Genomic DNA, 19,790 nt, shown 5'->3' on the forward strand with positions numbered 1-19,790 from the left:
ACCGGCTTGCTGTAAACAAAGGATTAGATGTATTGTGTGGAAGATGATGATTGTTTGCGAAGAACAGTAAAGAACAATTGCAGCAGATTGTATTTCAGATGTAAAGAATAGGACCGGGGTCCACAGATCACTAGCGGTGTTTCCCATAAGATAAGCAGATGTTGGGTGAACAAATTACAGTTGGGCAATTGACAAATAAAGAAGGCATAACAATGCACATACATATATCATGGTGAGTACTATGATATTTAATCAGGGCATTACGACAAAGTACATAGACCGCTATCCAGCATGCATCTATGCCTAAAAAGTCCACTTTCAGGTTATCATCCGAACCCCCTCCAGTATTAAGTTGTAAACAACAGATAATTGCATTAAGTATGGTGCGTAATGTAATCAACACAAATATCCTTAGACAAAGCATCGATGTTTTATCCCTAGTGGCAACAACACATCAACAACCTTAGAACTTTCTATCACTGTTCCAGATTTAATGGAGGCATGAACCCACTATCGAGCATAAATACCCCCTCTTGGAGTCACAAGTATCAACTTGGCCAGAGCCTCTACTAGCAACGGAGAGCATGCAAGAACATAAATAACATATATGATAGATTGATAATCAACTTGACATAGTATTCAATATTCATCGGATGCCAACAAACACAACATGAAGGATTACAAATAGATGATCTTGATCATGATAGGCAGCTCACAAGATCTAACATGATAGCACAATGAGGAGAAGACAACCATCTAGCTACTGCTATGGACCCATAATCCAGGGGTGAACTACTTACACATCGATCCGGAGGCGATCATGGTGATGAAGAGACCTCCGGGAGATGATTCCCCTCTCCGGCAGGGTGCCGGAGGCGATCTCCTGAATCCCCCGAGATGGGATTGGCGGCTGCGGCGTCTCTGGAAGGTTTTCCGTATCGTGGCTCTCGGTACTGGGGGTTTCACGACGAAGACCTTAAGTAGGCGGAAGGGCGGGTCAAGGGGCGTCACGGGGGACCCACACACTAGGGCCGCGCAGCCAGGGCCCAGGCCGCGCCGCCCTACTGTGTCGTCGCCCCGTGGCCCCACTTCGTTTCCTCTTCGGACTTCTGGAAGCTTCGTGGAAAAATAAGACCCTGGGCGTTGATTTCGTCCAATTCCGAGAATATTTCCTTACTAGGATTTCTGAAACCAAAAACAGCAGAAAACAACAACTGGCTCTTCGGCATCTCGTCAATAGGTTAGTGCCGGAAAATGCATAATAATGACATATAATGTGTATAAAACATGTGAGTATCATCAATAAAGTAGCATGGAACATAAGAAATTATAGATACGTTTGGGACGTATCAAGAGGCACTAGAAGAAGCTTGTCCAGGAGACATAGAGATGGGCGCAGGACTATCAGGCACAGGCTTGTGAGTAGTGGCCGCAGAGGGAGCAACATTTCTAGGAACTTCCATACCAGTATCAACCACATCATCCAGCAGGTCAGTCTCAAAGAGTTTCCTCTTACTTGTATCCCTACAAGGAGCAACTTGAACAACAGCAGCAGCCTGCCTATGATTGCTTGTATTTTTATTGCCATTGCCTGTGACTTTGGGAAGAGCAGATTGTGATCCTGCATCAGAATCATTCCTAGAAGTTATTTGGCGCTTAGGAGTCCCATTGATCCCCTCTTCTTGTTGATTGGTGTCAGCCACAGTAATCTTGGTACCAAGAGTAGGAGCATTTTCAAACAATTCCCTCGTGTATTACAACTCATGGAAACCACCCTTCATCTCACCAATTCTTGTGTTGGGGACCAATGAAAGGTCCTGACAGCCAATCCTCACTCTAACATAGGAGAAGTTCCTGATAAAGTTATTGACCATAGCTAAGGGTTTTCCAACCAGACTGGCAGCATACAAAGCAGTGGACCTGCTTCTGAAATTCATGGGAATTCCTTTGATCCTAAACCAAGCTTCTTGAATCACAGAGATAGGTTCTATGTCACCTGGCCATTTCTCCATGGATATAATAGCCCCAGGGATAGTTCTCATGAAGAACTTCCCAAAATGTGCAAGCTCCTCAATAGATTTAGCTGAAGGAAATCTTGTCCTGAACTCTGTAGGGGATACCTCTTTAGCAAAAAATCGCCAGTTAATTTTCATCGACTTAGCCCAAACATTAAATTTGTTCTCAATATTTCTATAGTTCACCTCCCCTCTTTCTACAGTGATATGAACATAATTCAGCTGTGACACAGGTTGTATTTCTACCTCAGGAACTGGGATAGAATAAAACCCAGAACCAAAATCTTCACTACCAAAGAATGGGGCATTGTATTCCCATGGTTCACGAGTCTAGCACACATCCAAGTGATGCAACTGTAAGTGCAGTGACAGAACAATATTCAGGGCAAGAGGAGATCGCATATTCACGACTGAGGTGATCACCGTTATGTCAGTACTTAGTACATATACGAGCCTCACGGTCGCCACAATATTCAAAAGTTGAGGACCTTCACGGGTGGTTCAAGGCCTAAAGATATTACTCCTCTCATCTTCAAGCTAAGAAGAAAAGCATTGTTTGAATAGCCTCGGAAAATAACGATTGGGTCTCATCCTGAATGGTTTCTACTATCTACACCGAGCATATCATTCAATCCATCTCGCTATGGGAAAAGTTTAGCCTTGTTCACCTTATTGATGATGCGTAGGACACCATTTCATGGGAATTCGCAAACGATGCTTGCTACTCGGAAGCGGCGGCCTACATGAAGCAATTTGTGGCCCACACCACCTTGGCATGCCGGCAGTGTGTGGAAGAAGTGAATGCCTCTTAAATGCAAAATCTTCGTTGGTTAACAATTTGGAATTGTGTTTGAACGACATATGGGCTTCAGGGATGGGGATAGCAAAACCGTGACTTCTGCAACCTATGCAACCAAGTACAAACGTACGCGGCTTATTTTGTTCTCAAGTGTAGGTTGATGGTCTGAGTTTCATCAAGTTTGAAATATTGGCTAGGGTTTGATGACCCTCTCCCCTTCAGATTGGCACATCACATCTTCGGTTAAGGAGTGGTGGATGGATATCATTCACAAAAGGGACAATCTAGGTGGCCATTTCCCTCACTGATCGTTCTTGTTTCTTGGGAGATTTGGAAGGAACATAACGCAAGGGGTTTTTGAAACCACTCATTGTTATGATGGTGATAGCTATGATAAAGGAGGAGGCTAGTTTGTGGCCCTTGTTGCTGCGAAGGAGTGTTGTAATGCCCTGATACGTCTCCAACGTATCTATAATTTCTGATGTTCCATGCTTATATTATACCAATTGCTACATGTTTTATATACACTTTATATCATTTTTATGCATTTTCCGGGACTAACCTATTAACAAGATGCCGAAGTGCCGGTTCTCGTTTTACGCTGTTTTTGGTTCCAGAAAATTACTTCTGCGAATATTCTCGGAATTGCGCGAAACAAAAGGCCACGTCCCTATTTTTCCAGAAGCTTCACGGAGTCCGAAGGAGAGACGAAGTGGGGCCACGAGCTGGCCACCTCATAGGGTGGCGCGGCCCCACCTTCTACCGCGCCGCCAGGTGGGGTGGGCCCCTCGGGACTCCACCGACGTTGCCCCTTCGCCTATATATTGCCCCAGATGCGAAAACCCTAAATAATCCAGTCATATTCCACCAAGGGTTCCGCAGCGCCGCCGCCACCGACGACAAGTTTCGGGGGACAGAATCTCTGTTCCGGCACGCCACCGGGACGGGGAATTGCCCCCGAAGTCATCTCCATCGACACCACTGCCATCTTCATCACCGCTGCTGACTCCCATGATGAGGAGGGAGTAGTTCTCCCCCGAGGCTGAGGGCTCTACCGGTAGCTATGTGGTTCATCTCTCTCTCCCATGGTGTGATCTTTATGTGATCATGAGCTTTGTAATCTAGTTGAATATGTAGATGTTACTCTTGTCTATTATGCACTCTAGAGGTTACTTTAATATGAACTGCAGAGTCACTCTCCACGGTGTGATGGTGACAGTGTGCGCATCGTGTGTGATTCCTTTATGACGTTGTGGAGTTTGTTTACTCCGGCTTGAGGTGTGCTTTTGCAGCCCTACACAATGAATGGTGTTTGTTATCCAACAAGAGAGTGTTTGAGAGTAGCATTTATTTATTCAATTATGTGATCATTGTTGAGAGTGTCCACTAGTGAATTATGATCCCTAGGCCTTGTTTCTAAGCATTGAAACACCGTTTCCAACAAGTTCTGCTACATGTTCGCTTGGTGCCATTTTTATTTCAGATTGCAATTACTACTTGTAATCATCCATATTACTTGTATTTCACTATCTCTTCGCCGAACTAGTGCACCTATACATGTTACAAGTGTATTAGGTGTGTTGGGGACACAAGAGACTTCTTGTATCTTAATTGCAGGGTTGCTTGAGAGGGATATCTTTGACCTCTACCTCCCTGAGTTCGATAAACCTTGGGTGATTCACTTAAGGGAAACTTGCTGCTTGTTCTACAAACCTCTCGCTCTTGGAGGCCCAACACTCGTCTACAGGAATAGAAGCGTGCGTAGACATCAAGCTATTTTCACGGCGCCGTTGCCGGGGAGGTAAGGTAAAAGGTATTCACATCCTCCGACTACTAAGCTATTTCCTAGCACTGTTGCCGGTGTGTGAGTGCTCGAAGGTATCTCCTTTAGATTCTGCAATTTTATCTTTTTGTCTCTTGTTTTTATTTTCACTAGTTAGGCTTAATGGAAAACAACAAAAAAAATTAGAGATCTTTATGAACTTTATATTCAATTAGGACATGATGTGTTTGAAGAGAGAATTAAAAAACCCATGGAACTTTGTTTGCAAAATAGTTGTAGCAATGTTTTTAGCATGAATTCTTTGAACACTATTATTTTTAATGCTATGGAAAAGTCTAAGCTTGGGGAAGCTGGTTGTGATATTTTTAGTCCCCCAAGTTTTGAGGAGAAAATTTTCTTTGATGATACTTTGCCTCCCATTTATGATGATTATAATGATAGTGGTATTTTGGTGCCACCTACTATGGAGGATAAAGTTTATTATGATTATACCATGCCTGCAATTTATGATGATTACAATGATGGTTGTGATAGTTTTACTCCCACTATTACTAATAAAATTAATTATGCTTATGTGGAGAGTAACGATACTTTTATGCATGTGGATCATGATAAGAATGCTTTATGTGATAGCTATATTGTTGAGTTTATTCATGATACCACTGAAAATTATTTTGAGAGAGGAAAGTATGGGTATAGAAATCTTCATGTTACTAAATTTCTTCTCTTTATGATGAATGTTTTGAGCTTTCTCTTGATTTTCTTTTATTTGCTGGGTACTTTAAGACCTACTGGTCCTTATGAGAGAGGGAGACACGATTTCATATATCACAATAATATTAAGTCTCCTCTCCTTCTGTTGAAATTTTTGAAGTTACACTTGTTTTGTCTTCCTATGCTACTCACATTGTTCTTCATTGACTTGTTTTCTTACAAGGCTCCTATGCATAGGAAGAGTGTTAGATTTAAACATGTTTTATATATGCTTCTTGATGCTCTCTTTTCAACTCTCATCTTTATGTGAGCATCATAAAAATCACTATGCATAGCTAAAAGGCGTTAAAGGAAAGCGCTTATGGGAGACAACCCATCGTTTTTATTTTCTGTTATTTTTGCTTTTCTTTTTGTTTTGAGTCAAGGTGCTTGTTACTACTGTAGCAATACCTTTGTATCTTTATTTTCTTGCATTGTTGTGCCAAGTAAAGTCTTTGATAGAAAGTTGATACTAGATTTGGATTTCTGCGCAGAAACAGATTTTTAGCTGTCACGGTTTTGAGTTTTTCTCTCTGTAGAAAAATCTACAAATCCTGAAAAACTTCATGAGTAATCCTCAGATATGTACGCAACTTTCATTCAACTGGAGCTTTTCCATCTGAGCATGTTAAGTGCCTCGAAAAAATTCTTCTTTACGGACTGTTCTGTTTTGACAGATTCTGCCTTTTATTTCGCATTGCCTCTTTTACTGTGTTTGAGTGGGTTTCTTTGCTCCATTAAATTTCACTAACCTTGGCTAATGTACAGAAGTGTTGGGAATGATTGTGTCCTTGCTGAACATGTGAATTTTTGATTATGCACTAACCCTCTAATGAAATTGCTTTGAGTTTGGTGTGAAGGAAGTTTTCAAGGATCAAGTGAGGAGGATGATATAATATGATCAAGAAGAGTGAAAAGTCTAAGCTTGGGGATGCCCCCGTGGTTCATCCCTGCATATTTCGAGAAGACTCAAGCGTCTAAGCTTGGGGATGCCCAAGGCTTCCCCTTCTTCATCAATAACTTATCAGGTCACCTCTAGTGAAACTATATTTTAATTCCGTCACATCTTATGTGCTTTATTTGGAGCGTCTGTGTGCTTTTATTTTTAGTTTGTTATTTTTATTCTCTGATCATATCAATATTGGATCCTATCTATCTTGTTTGGGAGAGAGACACGCTCCGCTTTTTCATTTGAATACTCCTATTCTTCACTTATATTTGTTGAGTATTCAGTTTTCGCACTGTGTAGCTTCTAGCTCTTGGTTTTCATGTATCTCTTGTTCAGAGCTATTAGTTATTTTATAGAAAGTACTCTCTTACTTCACTTATATTTGTTTTGAGAGTTTCTATTTATTTGGTTGGAAACAGAAAATGCTTCATGTGGTAGTTGGTATACTGTCTTGAATGATTTGATACTTGGCAATTGTTTTGAGCTCTCAAGTAGATCATGTTTAAGCTCTTGCATCATGTAGTTTAAGCCTATTAGTGGAGAACTACCGTAGAGTTGGCTGAAATTTGGTTTGCATGATTGGTCTCTCTAAGGTCTACATATTTTTCTGGTAAAAGTGTTTGAGTAACAAGGAAGACAGTGTAGAGTCTTATAATGCTTGCAATATGTTCTTATGTAAGTTTTGCTGTACCGGTTTATACTTGTGTTTGCTTCAAACAACTTTGCTAGCCAAAGCCTTGTACTGAGAGGGAATGCTTCTCGTGCATCCAAAACCTTGAGCCAAAACCTATGCCATTTGTGTCCACCATAACTACCTACTATGTGGTATTTTTCTGCCATTCCAAGTAAATACTTCATGTGCTACCTTTAAACAATTCAAAACTTTATTACTCCTTATTTGTGTCAATGTTTTATAGCTCATGAGGAAGTATGTGGTGTTTTATCTTTCAATCTTGTTGGGCATACTTTCACGAATGGACTAGTGGCATATACATCCGCTTATCCAATAATTTTGCAAAAAGAGCTGGCAACGGGGTGCCCAGCCCCAATTAATTAACTTTCACTAATAATTCTCTTCACATGTTTTGCCCTGATTTATCAGTAAGCAACTTAATTTTGCAATAGACACTCCTCCATGGTATGTGAAATGTTGGAAGGCACCCGAGGATTCGGTTAGCCATGGCTTGTGAAAGCAAAAGGTTGGGAGGAGTGTCATCTATAAATAAAACTAAAATACATGTGTAAACAAAAGAGAAGAGGGATGATCTACCTTGCTTGGTAGAGATAACGTCCTTCATGGGAGCCGCTCTTTGAAAGTCTGTTTGACAAGGGGGTTAGAGTGCCCACTAACATTCGTTGACAACAACAAACACCTCTCAAAACTTTACTTTTATGCTCTCTATATGATTTCAAAACTTGAAAAGCTCTAGCACATGATTTAATCCCTGCTTCCCTCTGCGAAGGGCCTTTCTTTTACTTTATGTTGAGTCAGTTTACCTACTTCTTTCTACCTTAGAAGCAAGCACTTGTGTCAACTGTGTGCATTGATTCTTACATGCTTGCTTATTGCACTTATTATATTACTTTGTGTTGACAATTATCCATGAGATATGCATGTTGAAGTTGAAAGCAATTGCTGAAACTTAAATCTTCCTTTGTGTTGTTTCAAAACCTTTTATTAAGAATCTATTGCTTTATGAGTTAACTCTTATGCAAGACTTTTTGATGCTTGTCTTGAAAGTACTATTCATGAAAAGTTTTTGCTATATGATTCAGTTGTTTAGTCATTATCTTTTTGTTAGAAAATTATAGACCATTGCTTTGAGTGGCTTCATTCATCTCATATGCTTTACAATAGTATTGATCAAGATTATGTTGGTAGCATGTCACTTCAGAAATTATTCTTTTTATCGTTTACCTACTCGAGGGCGAGTAGGAACTAAGCTTGGGGATGCTTGATACGTCTCCAATGTATCTATAATTTCTGATGTTCCATGCTTATATTATACCAATTGCTACATGTTTTATATACACTTTATATCATTTTTATGCATTTTCCGGGACTAACCTATTAACAAGATGCCGAAGTGCCAGTTCCTGTTTTCTGCTGTTTTTGGTTCCAGAAAATTACTTCTGCGAATATTCTCGGAATTGCGCGAAACAAAAGGCCACGTCCCTATTTTTCCAGAAGCTTCACGGAGTCCCAAGGAGAGACGAAGGGGGGCCACGAGCTGGCCACCTCATAGGGTGGCGCGGCCCCACCTTCTGCCGCGCCGCCAGGTGGGGTGGGCCCCTCGGGACTCCACCGACACTGCCCCTTCGCCTATATATTGGCCCAGATGCGAAAACCCTAAATAATCCAGTCATATTCCACCAAGGGTTCCGTAGCGCCGCCGCCATCGACGACAAGTTTCGGGGGACAGAATCTCTGTTCCGGCACGCCGCCGGGACGGGGAATTGCCCTCGGAGTCATCTCCATCGACACCACCGCCATCTTCATCGCCGCTGCTGACTCCCATGATGAGGAGGGAGTAGTTCTCCCCCGAGGCTGGGGGCTCTACCGGTAACTATGTGGTTCATCTCTCTCTCCCATGGTGTGATCTTTATGTGATCATGAGCTTTGTAATCTAGTTGAATATGTAGATGTTACTCTTGTCTATTATGCACTCTAGAGGTTACTTTAATATGAACTCCGGAGTCACTCTCCACGGTGTGATGGTGACTGTGTGCGCATCGTGTGTGATTCCTTTATGACGTTGTGGAGCTTGTTTACTCCGGCTTGAGGTGTGCTTTTGCAGCCCTACACAATGAATGGTGTTTGTTATCCAACAAGAGAGTGTTTGAGAGTAGCATTTATTTATTCAATTATGTGATCATTGTTGAGAGTGTCCACTAGTGAAAGTATGATCCCTAGGCCTTGTTTCTAAGCATTGAAACACCATTTCCAACAAGTTACTGCTACATGTTCGCTTGCTGCCATTTTTATTTCAGATTGCAATTACTACTTATAATCATCCATATTACTTGTATTTCACTATCTCTTCGCCGAACTAGTGCACCTATACATCCGACAAGTGTATTAGGTGTGTTGGGGACACAAGAGACTTCTTGTATCTTAATTGCAGGGTTGCTTGAGAGGGATATCTTTGACCTCTACCTCCCCGAGTTCGATAAACCTTGGGTGATTCACTTAAGGGAAACTTGCTGCTGTTCTACGAACCTCTGCTCTTGGAGGCCCAACACTGTCTACAGGAATAGAAGCGTGCGTAGACATCATGCCCTAGAGTAGTCGTTCATGTTGTAGTAGAGGCCTTGTTGCCTTCGATCTTTGGTTTGTTAAACTTCTTTTTTGAAATGGAGGTTAAACTCCAAGCCTCTGCATCAAGATGATACACACAACCATATTTATTTATATTATAAAAAATAGCCTAATAAAGAAAATACAATAATCAACCCAAAGTTAGCTCACTAGAAATAGTTGGCGCAAAACCTATAAGCTTGATGAAGGGGGTAGCCATGTGCCCTGACCTCACACTTACGCACATAAATTTAAAACCATAGGCCTAACGAACCTCCCAACAGCGATCCGGGAGCACAAGCCGGCCTCAGCGAGTGACGAGGGAACACCTCGGCAATGCCTACGTATTGTAGACTTGGGTTTCGGGAGAGAGCGACGATGGAGATTCCGGGAGCGAGATTAGGCACACGACGTACCCAGCTTTGGGTCCCCTCGGTGGAGGATCCCTACGTGCTGCTAGCAATCCAGTATATGATCATAGATGTGTTTACAGGGTGCCACCGTAGGCGGAGCTATGTTGTCTATCTATTGTCTCTCTTATTTCGGGTGCCCTGGCTAGCTTTATATATGCAACCAGCCTAGGGTTTTACAAGAGTCCTAGTCGACTACTTCTTCGGGTTGCCTTGTTGGGCCTTCTCCATATTGGGCCGAGCCGATCCAGGTATACCAATAATGGGTACCCGAAGGGTATACCCATGTCAGTAGCCCCCGAGTGTCTAGGGAAGTCGAAGACTTGCGTAGAGACTCCAAGCATAATCATCTCCGAAGTCGAAGAAAATACAAGGCGAGGTCCATGTCGTAGATCATGTGTAGCGTAGATGATGTCGACGATTCTTGAAATTATTTTTCTATCGGGTGCGCGACAGCGCTCCCGATGGGAGTAGCCCCCGAGTCTATGGGTAAGTGCTTGCACTTAGGCATAGACTCAAGTTGTACTACTCGATGAAGAACTTAACTATATTTCTGGAGGACTTGATGAAATCCATGTGCTCCCGATGGGAGTAGGCTCCACTCGAGTCGTAGAATCGAGTTGAGTCTACAAACCTTGATTGTCATAGATGCTTGTCGAAGTTATTTTTCTATCGGGTGTGCGGCCAGCGCTCCCGATGGGAGTAGCCCCGAGGCTACGGCCAAGTGTTTGCACTTGGGTGTAGGCTCAACTTGCTTTTAATCGACACCACAATTTTTCCTCTTTCTTGTATCTTATCTGGAGGGTGAACAATACTCTCGATAAGAGTAGCCCCCGAGCCTATAGGCAGGTGCTTGCACCTGGGCATATTCTCGGAATTGGACCGGGGTCCACAGTTCACTAGTGGTGTCTCTCCCATAAGATAGCAGATGTTGGGTCAACAAATTACAGTTGGGCAATTGACAAATAAAGAAGGCATAACAATGCACATACATATATCATGATGAGTACTATGAGATTTAATCAGGGCATTACGACAAAGTACATAGACCGCTATCCAGCATGCATCTATGCCTAAAAAGTCCACTTTCAGGTTATCATCCGAACCCCTTCCGGTATTAAGTTGTAAACAACAAGACAATTGCATTAAGTATGGTGCGTAATGTAATCAACACAAATATCCTTAGACAAAGCATCGATGTTTTATCCCTAGTGGCAACAGACATATCCACAACCTTAGAACTTTCCGTCCATTGTCCCGGATTTAATGGAGGCATGAACCCACTATCGAGCATAAATACCCCCTCTTGGAGTCACAAGTATCAACTTGGCCGAGCCTCTACTAGCAACGGAGAGCATGCAAGAACATAAATAACATATATGATAGATTGATAATCAACTTGACATAGTATTCAATATTCATCGGATCCCAACAAACACAACATGTAGGATTACAAATAGATGATCTTGATCATGATAGGCAGCTCACAAGATCTAACATGATAGCACAATTAGGAGAAGACAACCATCTAGCTACTGCTATGGACCCATAGTCCAGGGGTGAACTACTCACACATCGATCCGGAGGCGATCATGGCGATGAAGAGACCTCTGGGAGATGATTCCCCTCTTCGGCAGGATGCCGGAGGCGATCTCCCGAATCCCCCGAGATGGGATTGGCGGCGGCGGCATCTCTGGATGGTTTTCCGTATCGTGGCTCTCGGTACTGGGGGTTTCGCGATGAAGACTTTAAGTAGGCGGAAGGGCAGGTCAAGGGGCGTCACGAGGGGCCCACACAACAGGCCGGCGCGGCCAGGGCTTGGGCCGCGCCGCCCTAGTGGGTGGCCACCTCGTGGCCCCACTTCGTTTCCTCTCCGGTCTTCTGGAAGCTCCGTGCAAAAATAGGACCCTGGGCGTTGATTTCGTCCAATTCCGAGAATATTTCCTTACTAGGATTTACGAAACCAAAAACAGCGAGAAAACGACAGTCGGCTCTTCGGCATCTCGTCAATAGGTTAGTGCCGGAAAATGCATAAATATGACATATAATGTGTATAAAACATGTGAGTATCATCATAAAAGTAGCATGGAACATAAGAAATTTTAGATACGTTTGAGACGTATCAAGCATCCCCAAGCTTAGTTCCTACTCGCCCTCGAGTAGGTAAACGATAACAAAGATAATTTCTGAAGTGACATGCTATCATAATCTTGATCATACTATTGTAAGCACATGAGATGAATGCAGCGATTCGAAGCAATGATGAAGAAAATGAGTAAACAAATGAATCATATAGCAAAGACTTTTCATGAATAATACTTTCAAGACAAGCATCAATAAGACTTGCATAAGAGTTACTCATAAAGCAATAAATCCGAAGTAAAGGTATTGAAGCAACACAAAGGAAGATATAAGTTTAAGCGGTTGCTTTCAACTTCAACATATATATCTCATGGATAATTGTCAACACAAAGCAATATAACAAGTGCAATAGGTAAACATGTAAGAATCAATGCACATAGTTGATACAAGTGTTTGCTTCTGGGATAGAAAGAATAGGCAAACTGACTCAACAATAAAGTAGAAGATTGGCCCTTCGCAGAGGGAAGCATTGATTACTATATTTGTGCTAGAACTTTTCATTTTAAAAACAAGAAACAATTTTGTCAACGGTAGAAATAAAGCATATGTGTTATGTATAAGATGTCCTATAAGTTGCAAGCCTCATGCATAGTATACTAATAGTGCTCGCACCTTGTCCTAATTAGCTTGGATTAACACGGATTATCATTGCATAGCATATGTTTCAACAAAGTGTCACAAAGGGGTACCTCTATGCCGCCTGTACAAAGGTCTAAGGAGAAAGCTCGCATTGGATTTCTCGCTTTTGGTTATTCTCAACTTAGACATCCATACCGGGACAACATAGACAACAGATAATGGACTCCTCTTTAATGCATAAGCATTCAACAACAGTTAATATTCTCATAAGAGATTGAGGATTAATTGTCCACACTGAAACTTCCACCATGGATCATGGCTTTAGTTAGCGGCCCAATGTTCTTCTCTAACAGTATGCATACTCAAACCATTTGATCATGAAAATCGACCTTACTTCAGACAAGACGAACATGCATAGCAACTCACATGATATTCAACAAAGGTAAAAGTTGATGGCGTCCCCGAAACATGGTTACCGCTCAACAAGCAACTTATTAAGAAATAAGACACATAAGTACATATTCTTCACCACAATAGTTTTTAAGGCTATTTTTCCCATGAGCTATATATTGCAAAGACAAAGAATAGAAATTTTAAAGGTAGCACTCAAGTAATGTACTTTGGAATGGCGGAGAAATACCATGTAGTAGGTAGGTATGGTGGACACAAATGGCATGGTTATTGGCTCAAGGATTTGGATGCACGAGAAGAATTCCTCTCAATACAAGGCTAGGCTAGCAAGGTTGTTTGAAGCAAACTCAAGTATAAAATGTGCAGCAAAGCTCACATATGAACATATTGTAACTATTATAAGACTTTATATTGTCTCCTTGTTGTTCAAACACCTCAACCGAGAAAATATCTAGACTCTAGAGATCAATCATGCAAACCAAATTTTAACAAGCTCTATGTAGTTATTCATTAATGAGTACAAGGTACATGATGCAAGAGCTTAAACAAGATCTATATGAGCACAACAATTGCCAAGTATCAAATTATTCAAGACATTAAACCATTTACCACATGCGGCATTTTCCGTTTCCAACCATATAACAATGAATGAAATAGTCCAACTTTCGCAATGAACATTAAAGATGAAGCTAAGAACATATTTGTTCATACGAAACAGCGGAGCGTGTCTCTCTCCCAAACAAAGAATGCTAGGATCCAATTTTATTCAAACAAAAACAAAAACAAAAACAACAGACGCTCCAAGTAATGATAAGGGGTGGCCCGATCTTCTCAGTAAGCAACGGTGGTGATGATGATCACGGGGTGATGGCAGCGGAGAAACACGACGATGAAGTGGATGATAACTTGTATGACGCAACGAGATCTCTCGATTGGTCCCTGTCGCCAATGCAACAGCTCTCAACCACTGCAAGATATTCGCAACTCCACACACTTGCGCACGTAGCCGCCGACCACGAAGCGGTAAGTTGCAACCGTCTAATTCCCAATGGAACGAGCAGATCACACAAGACTTTTTCGGGATCTACACAATATCAAGCAATATGGTGTAGGGATTCAATAGTTTTGCTAGAGCAAACAACTAAGAACTAGGGTTTATCTTAAACGTGGTCTAAAGCAGCTAGGGGGCGTCCCGGGCACTTATATAGGTGTCCGGGACGAGTTCAGTCGAAAAGATACAAGAATAACCGACCCAGAATAGATCCGGTCGAGACGGACTCGGACGAATCCGGTCTGGAATCCGGTCAACCGGGCCAGGGACCGGGTCGGCTGGTCTGGCGTCCGGTCAACCGGGCGGCAACCGGAAACTTCGCAACTTTCCGGTTTTTGCCCGGTACGATGCATCATATCCGGTTGGCGGCCGGTTGGCGACCGGTCAACCGGGCCGGGGACCGGGCTGGCCGGTGCAGGGGCCGGTCGGACCGGGTCTTCGGTCCGGCCTGGACGTCGTCTTCTCCTCTCGCGCATGCCTCCCGCTCCTCCCTCGCGCGACCATGAGATATCTTCATGTCCAGCTCCATATCCAGCTTCACGTCCATCTTGACGTCCGTCTTCATGTCCAGCTGCTCCTCTACTCCTCGTGCGACGCTCGTCTCCTCTTGATACCTGATGATACATAAGTAATAGGATTTAGGCAGTATAAAGTTCTCATCAATCAAAGTACCGTTTAGAAACAAGTTCACCTGTTGTTTAAGTAGCTTCGCACGAGCCCTTGTAATTGGTCCAATCCGAACTTCATTGGACTTGAGCTTCACAGCAAGTTCATCTTCATTTATCAATGACGGAGGTAGTGGTGTAGTAGGGATGTCCTCATCAAGTAAATCACATAAGATGTGACGGAATAAAAATATAGTTTCACTAGAGGAACCTGATAAGTTGTCGATGAAGAAGAGATGCCTTGGGCATCCCCAAGCTTAGACGCTTGAGTCCTCTTAAAATATGCAGGGATGAACCACGGGGCATCCCCAAGCTTTGACTTTTCACTCTTCTTGATCATATTGTATCATCCTCCTCTCTTGACCCTTGAAAACTTCCTCCACACCAAACTCAAAACAAACTCATTAGAGGGTCAGTGCATAATTCATATATTCAGAGGTAACATAATAATTCTTTTAACACTTATGGACATTGCACAAAGCTACTGAAAGCTAATGGAACAAAGAAATCCATCAAACATAGCAAAACAGGCAATGCAAAATAAAAGGCAGAATCTGTCAAAACAGAACAGTTCGTAAAGATGAATTTTAAAGTGGCACCAGACTTGCTCAGATGAAAATGCCCAAATTGAATGAAAGTTGCGTACATATCTGAGGATCACGCACGTAAATTGGCAGATTTTTTTTAAACTTCATACAGGGACTACTGCTCAAATTCGTGACAGCAAGAAATATGTTCCTGCGCAGTAATCCAAATCTAGTATTGGCTTTACTATCAAAGACTTTACTTGGCACAACAATGCAATAAAATAAAGATAAGGAGAGGTTGCTACAGTAGTAACAACTTCCAAGACTCAAATATAAAATAAAGTGCAGAAGTAAAATAATGGGTTGTCTCCCATAAGCGCTTTTCTTTAACGCCTTTCAGCTAGGCGCGAAAGTGTGTATCAAGTATTATCAAGAGACGAAGCATCAACATCATAATTTGTTCTAATAATAGAATCATAAGGTAAGTTCATTCTATTTCTAGGGAAGTGTTCCATACCTTTCTTGAGAGGAAATTGATATTTAATATTACCTTCCTTCATATCAATGGTAGCACCAACGAGTTCGAAGAAAAGGTCTTCCCCAGTATAATGGGACAAGGTGCATTGCATTCAATATCCAAGACAACAAAATCAACGGGGACAAGGTTATTGTTAACCATAATACGAACATTATCAATCCTCCCCAAAGGTTTCTTTATAGCATTATCAACAAGATTAACATCCAAATAACAATTCTTCAATGGTGGCAAGTCAAGCATATCATAAATCTTCTTAGGCATAACAGAAATACTTGCACCAAGATCACATAAAGCATTACAATCAAAATCATTGACCCTCATATTAATGATGGGCTCCCAACCATCTTCTAACTTCCTAGGAATAGAAGTCTCAAGTTTTAGTTTCTCCTCTCTAGCTTTTATGAGAGCATTTGTAATATGTTTTGTAAAGGCCAAATTTATAGCACTAGCATTAGGACTTTTAGCAAGTTTTTGTAAGGAATTTATAACTTCAGAGATGTGACAATCATCAAAGTCTAAACCATTATGATCTACAGCAATGGGAGCATTGTCCCCAATATTTTGAAAAATTTCAGCAGTTTTATCAGTTTCAGCAGTTTTAGCAGTTTCGGGCAATTTTGCACGCTTTGCACTAGGAGTAGTAACATTGCCAACACCAATTATTGTACCATTGATAGTAGGAGGTGTAGCAACATGTGAATCATTAACATTACTAGTGGTGGTAATAGTCCAAACTTTAGCTACATTATTCTCTTTAGCTAGTTTTTCGTTTTCTTCTCTTTCCCACCTAGCATGCAATTCAGCCATCAATCTAATATTCTCATTAATTCGAACTTGGATGCCATTTGCTGTAGTAGAAATTTCATTATCAATATCCTTATTAGGCATAACTTTCAATTTTAAAAGATCAACATCAGAGGCAAGTCTATCAACCTTAGAAGCAAGAATATCAATTTTATCAAGCTTTTCTTCAACAGATTTGTTAAAAGCAGTTTGTGTACTAATAAATTCTTTAAGCATGGCTTCAAGACAAGGTGGTACACTCCTATTATTGTTTTAAGAATTCCCATAAGAATTACCATAACTATTACCATTAGCAGCGGGATATGACCTATAGTTGTTACCAGAATTATTCCTATAAGCATTGTTGTTGAAATTATTGTTTTTAATGAAATTCACATCAACATGTTCTTCTTCGGCAACCAATGAAGCTAAAGGAACATTATTAGGATCAACATTAGATCTACCATTCACAAGCATAGACATAATAGCATCAATCTTATCACTCAAGGAGGAGGTTTCTTCAACAGAATTTACCTTCTTACCTTGTGGAGCTCTTTCCGTGTGCCATTCAGAGTAAGTTATCATCATATCATCAAGAAGCTTTGTTGCCGCCCCCAAAGTAATGGACATAAAGGTACCTCCAGCAGCTGAATCCAATAGGTTCCGCGGAGAAAAATTCAATCCTGCATAAAAGGTTTGGATGATCATCCAAGTAGTCAGTCCATGGGTTGGGCAATTCTTTACCAAAGACTTCATTCTCTCCCATGCTTGAGCAACATGTTCATTATCTAATTGCTTAAAATTCATTATGCTACTTCTCAAAGATATAATTTTAGCGGGAGGATAATATCTACCAATAAAAGCATCCTTACATTTAGTCCATGAATCAATACTATTTCTAGGCGGAGATAGCAACCAATCTTTAGCTCTTCCTCTTAAGGAGAAAGGAAACAATTTTAATTTTATAATGTCACCATCTACATCCTTATACTTTTGCATTGCACATAGTTCAACAAAATTATTAAGATGGGCAGCAGCATCATCAGAACTAACACCAGAAAATTGCTCTCTCATAACAAGATTCAGTAAAGCAGGTTTAATTTCAAAGAATTATGCTGTAGTAGAAGGTGGAGCTATAGGTGTGCATAGGAAATCATTATTATTTGTGCTAGTGAAGTCACACAACTTAGTATTCTCAACAGTACCCATTTTAGCAGTAGTAAATAAAGCAAACTAAATAAAGTAAATGCAAGTAACTAATTTTTTTGTGTTTTTAATATGGAGAACAAGGCAGTAAATAAAGTAAAATTAGCAACTAATTTTTTTGTGTTTTTGATATAAGAGCAAACAAAGCAGTAAATAAAATAAAGCAAGACAAAAACAAAGTAAAGAGATTGGATGTGGGAGACTCCCCTTGCAGCGTGTCTTGATCTCCCCGGCAACGGTGCCAGAAAACAGTCTTGATGCGCGTAGATGACACGTCCGTTGGGAACCCCAAGAGGAAGGTGTGATGCGCACAACAGCAAGTTTTCCCTCAGTAAGAAACCAAGGTTTATCGAACCAGTAGGAGTCAAGAAGCACGTTGAAGGTTGATGGCGGCGGAGTGTAGTGCGGCGCAACACCAGGGATTCCGGCGCCAACGTGGAACCTGCACAACACAATCACAGAACTTTGCCCCAACATAACAGTGAGGTTGTCAATCTCACCGGCTTGCTGTAAACAAAGGATTAAACGTATTGTGTGGAAGATGATGATTGTTTGCGAAGAACAGTAAAGAACAATTGCAGTAGATTGTATTTCAGATGTAAAGAATTGGACCGGGGTCCAGAGTTCACTAGTGGTGTCTCTCCCATAAGATAAACGAGATGTTGGGTGAACAAATTACGGTTGGGCAATTGACAAATAAAGAAGGCATAACAATGCACATACATATATCATGATGAGTACTATGAGATTTAATCGGGGCATTACGACAAAGTACATAGACCGCTATCCGAGCATGCATCTATGCCTAAAAAGTCCACTTTCAGGTTATCATCCGAACCCCTTCCGAGTATTAAGTTGTAAACAACGAGACAATTGCATTAAGTATGGTGCGTAATGTAATCAACACAAATATCCTTAGACAAAGCATCGATGTTTTATCCCTAGTGGCAACAACACATCCACAACCTTAGAACTTTACGTCCATTGTCCCAGATTTAATGGAGGCATGAACCCACTATCGAGCATAAATACCCCCTCTTGGAGTCACAAGTATCAACTTGGCCAGAGCCTCTACTAGCAACGGAGAGCATGCAAGAACATAAATAACATATATGATAGATTGATAATCAACTTAACATAGTATTCAATATTCATCGGATCCCAACAAACACAACATGTAGGATTACAAATAGATGATCTTGATCATGATAGGCAGCTCACAAGATCTAACATGATAGCACAATGAGGAGAAGACAACCATCTAGCTACTGCTATGGACCCATAGTCCAGGGGTGAACTACTCACACATCGATCCGGAGGCGATCATGGCGATGAAGAGACCTCCGGGAGATGATTCCCCTCTCCGGCAGGGTGCCGGAGGCGATCTCCTGAATCCCCCGAGATGGGATTGGCGGCGGCGGCGTCTCTGGAAGGTTTTCCGTATCGTGGCTCTCGGTACTGGGGGTTTCGCGACGAAGACTTTAAGTAGGCGGAAGGGCAAGTCAAGGGGCGTCACGAGGGCCCACACAACAGGCCGGCGTGGCCAGGGCTTGGGCCGCGCCACCCTAGTGTGTGGCCACCTCGTGGCCCCACTTCGTTTCCTCTCCGGTCTTCTGGAAGCTCCGTGCAAAAATAGGACCCTGGGCGTTGATTTCGTCCAATTCCGAGAATATTTCCTTACTAGGATTTCTGAAACCAAAACAGCAGAAAACAGCAACTGGCTCTTCGGCATCTCGTCAATAGGTTAGTGCCAGAAAATGCATAAATATGACATATAATGTGTATAAAACATGTGAGTATCATCATAAAAGTAGCATGGAACATAAGAAATTATAGATACGTTTGAGACGTATCAGGGTTCCACCTATATAATGAGGGGCC

This window comes from Lolium rigidum, chromosome 1 (assembly GCF_022539505.1).
Source record: "Lolium rigidum isolate FL_2022 chromosome 1, APGP_CSIRO_Lrig_0.1, whole genome shotgun sequence".
In the NCBI taxonomy this organism is placed as follows: domain Eukaryota; kingdom Viridiplantae; phylum Streptophyta; class Magnoliopsida; order Poales; family Poaceae; genus Lolium; species Lolium rigidum.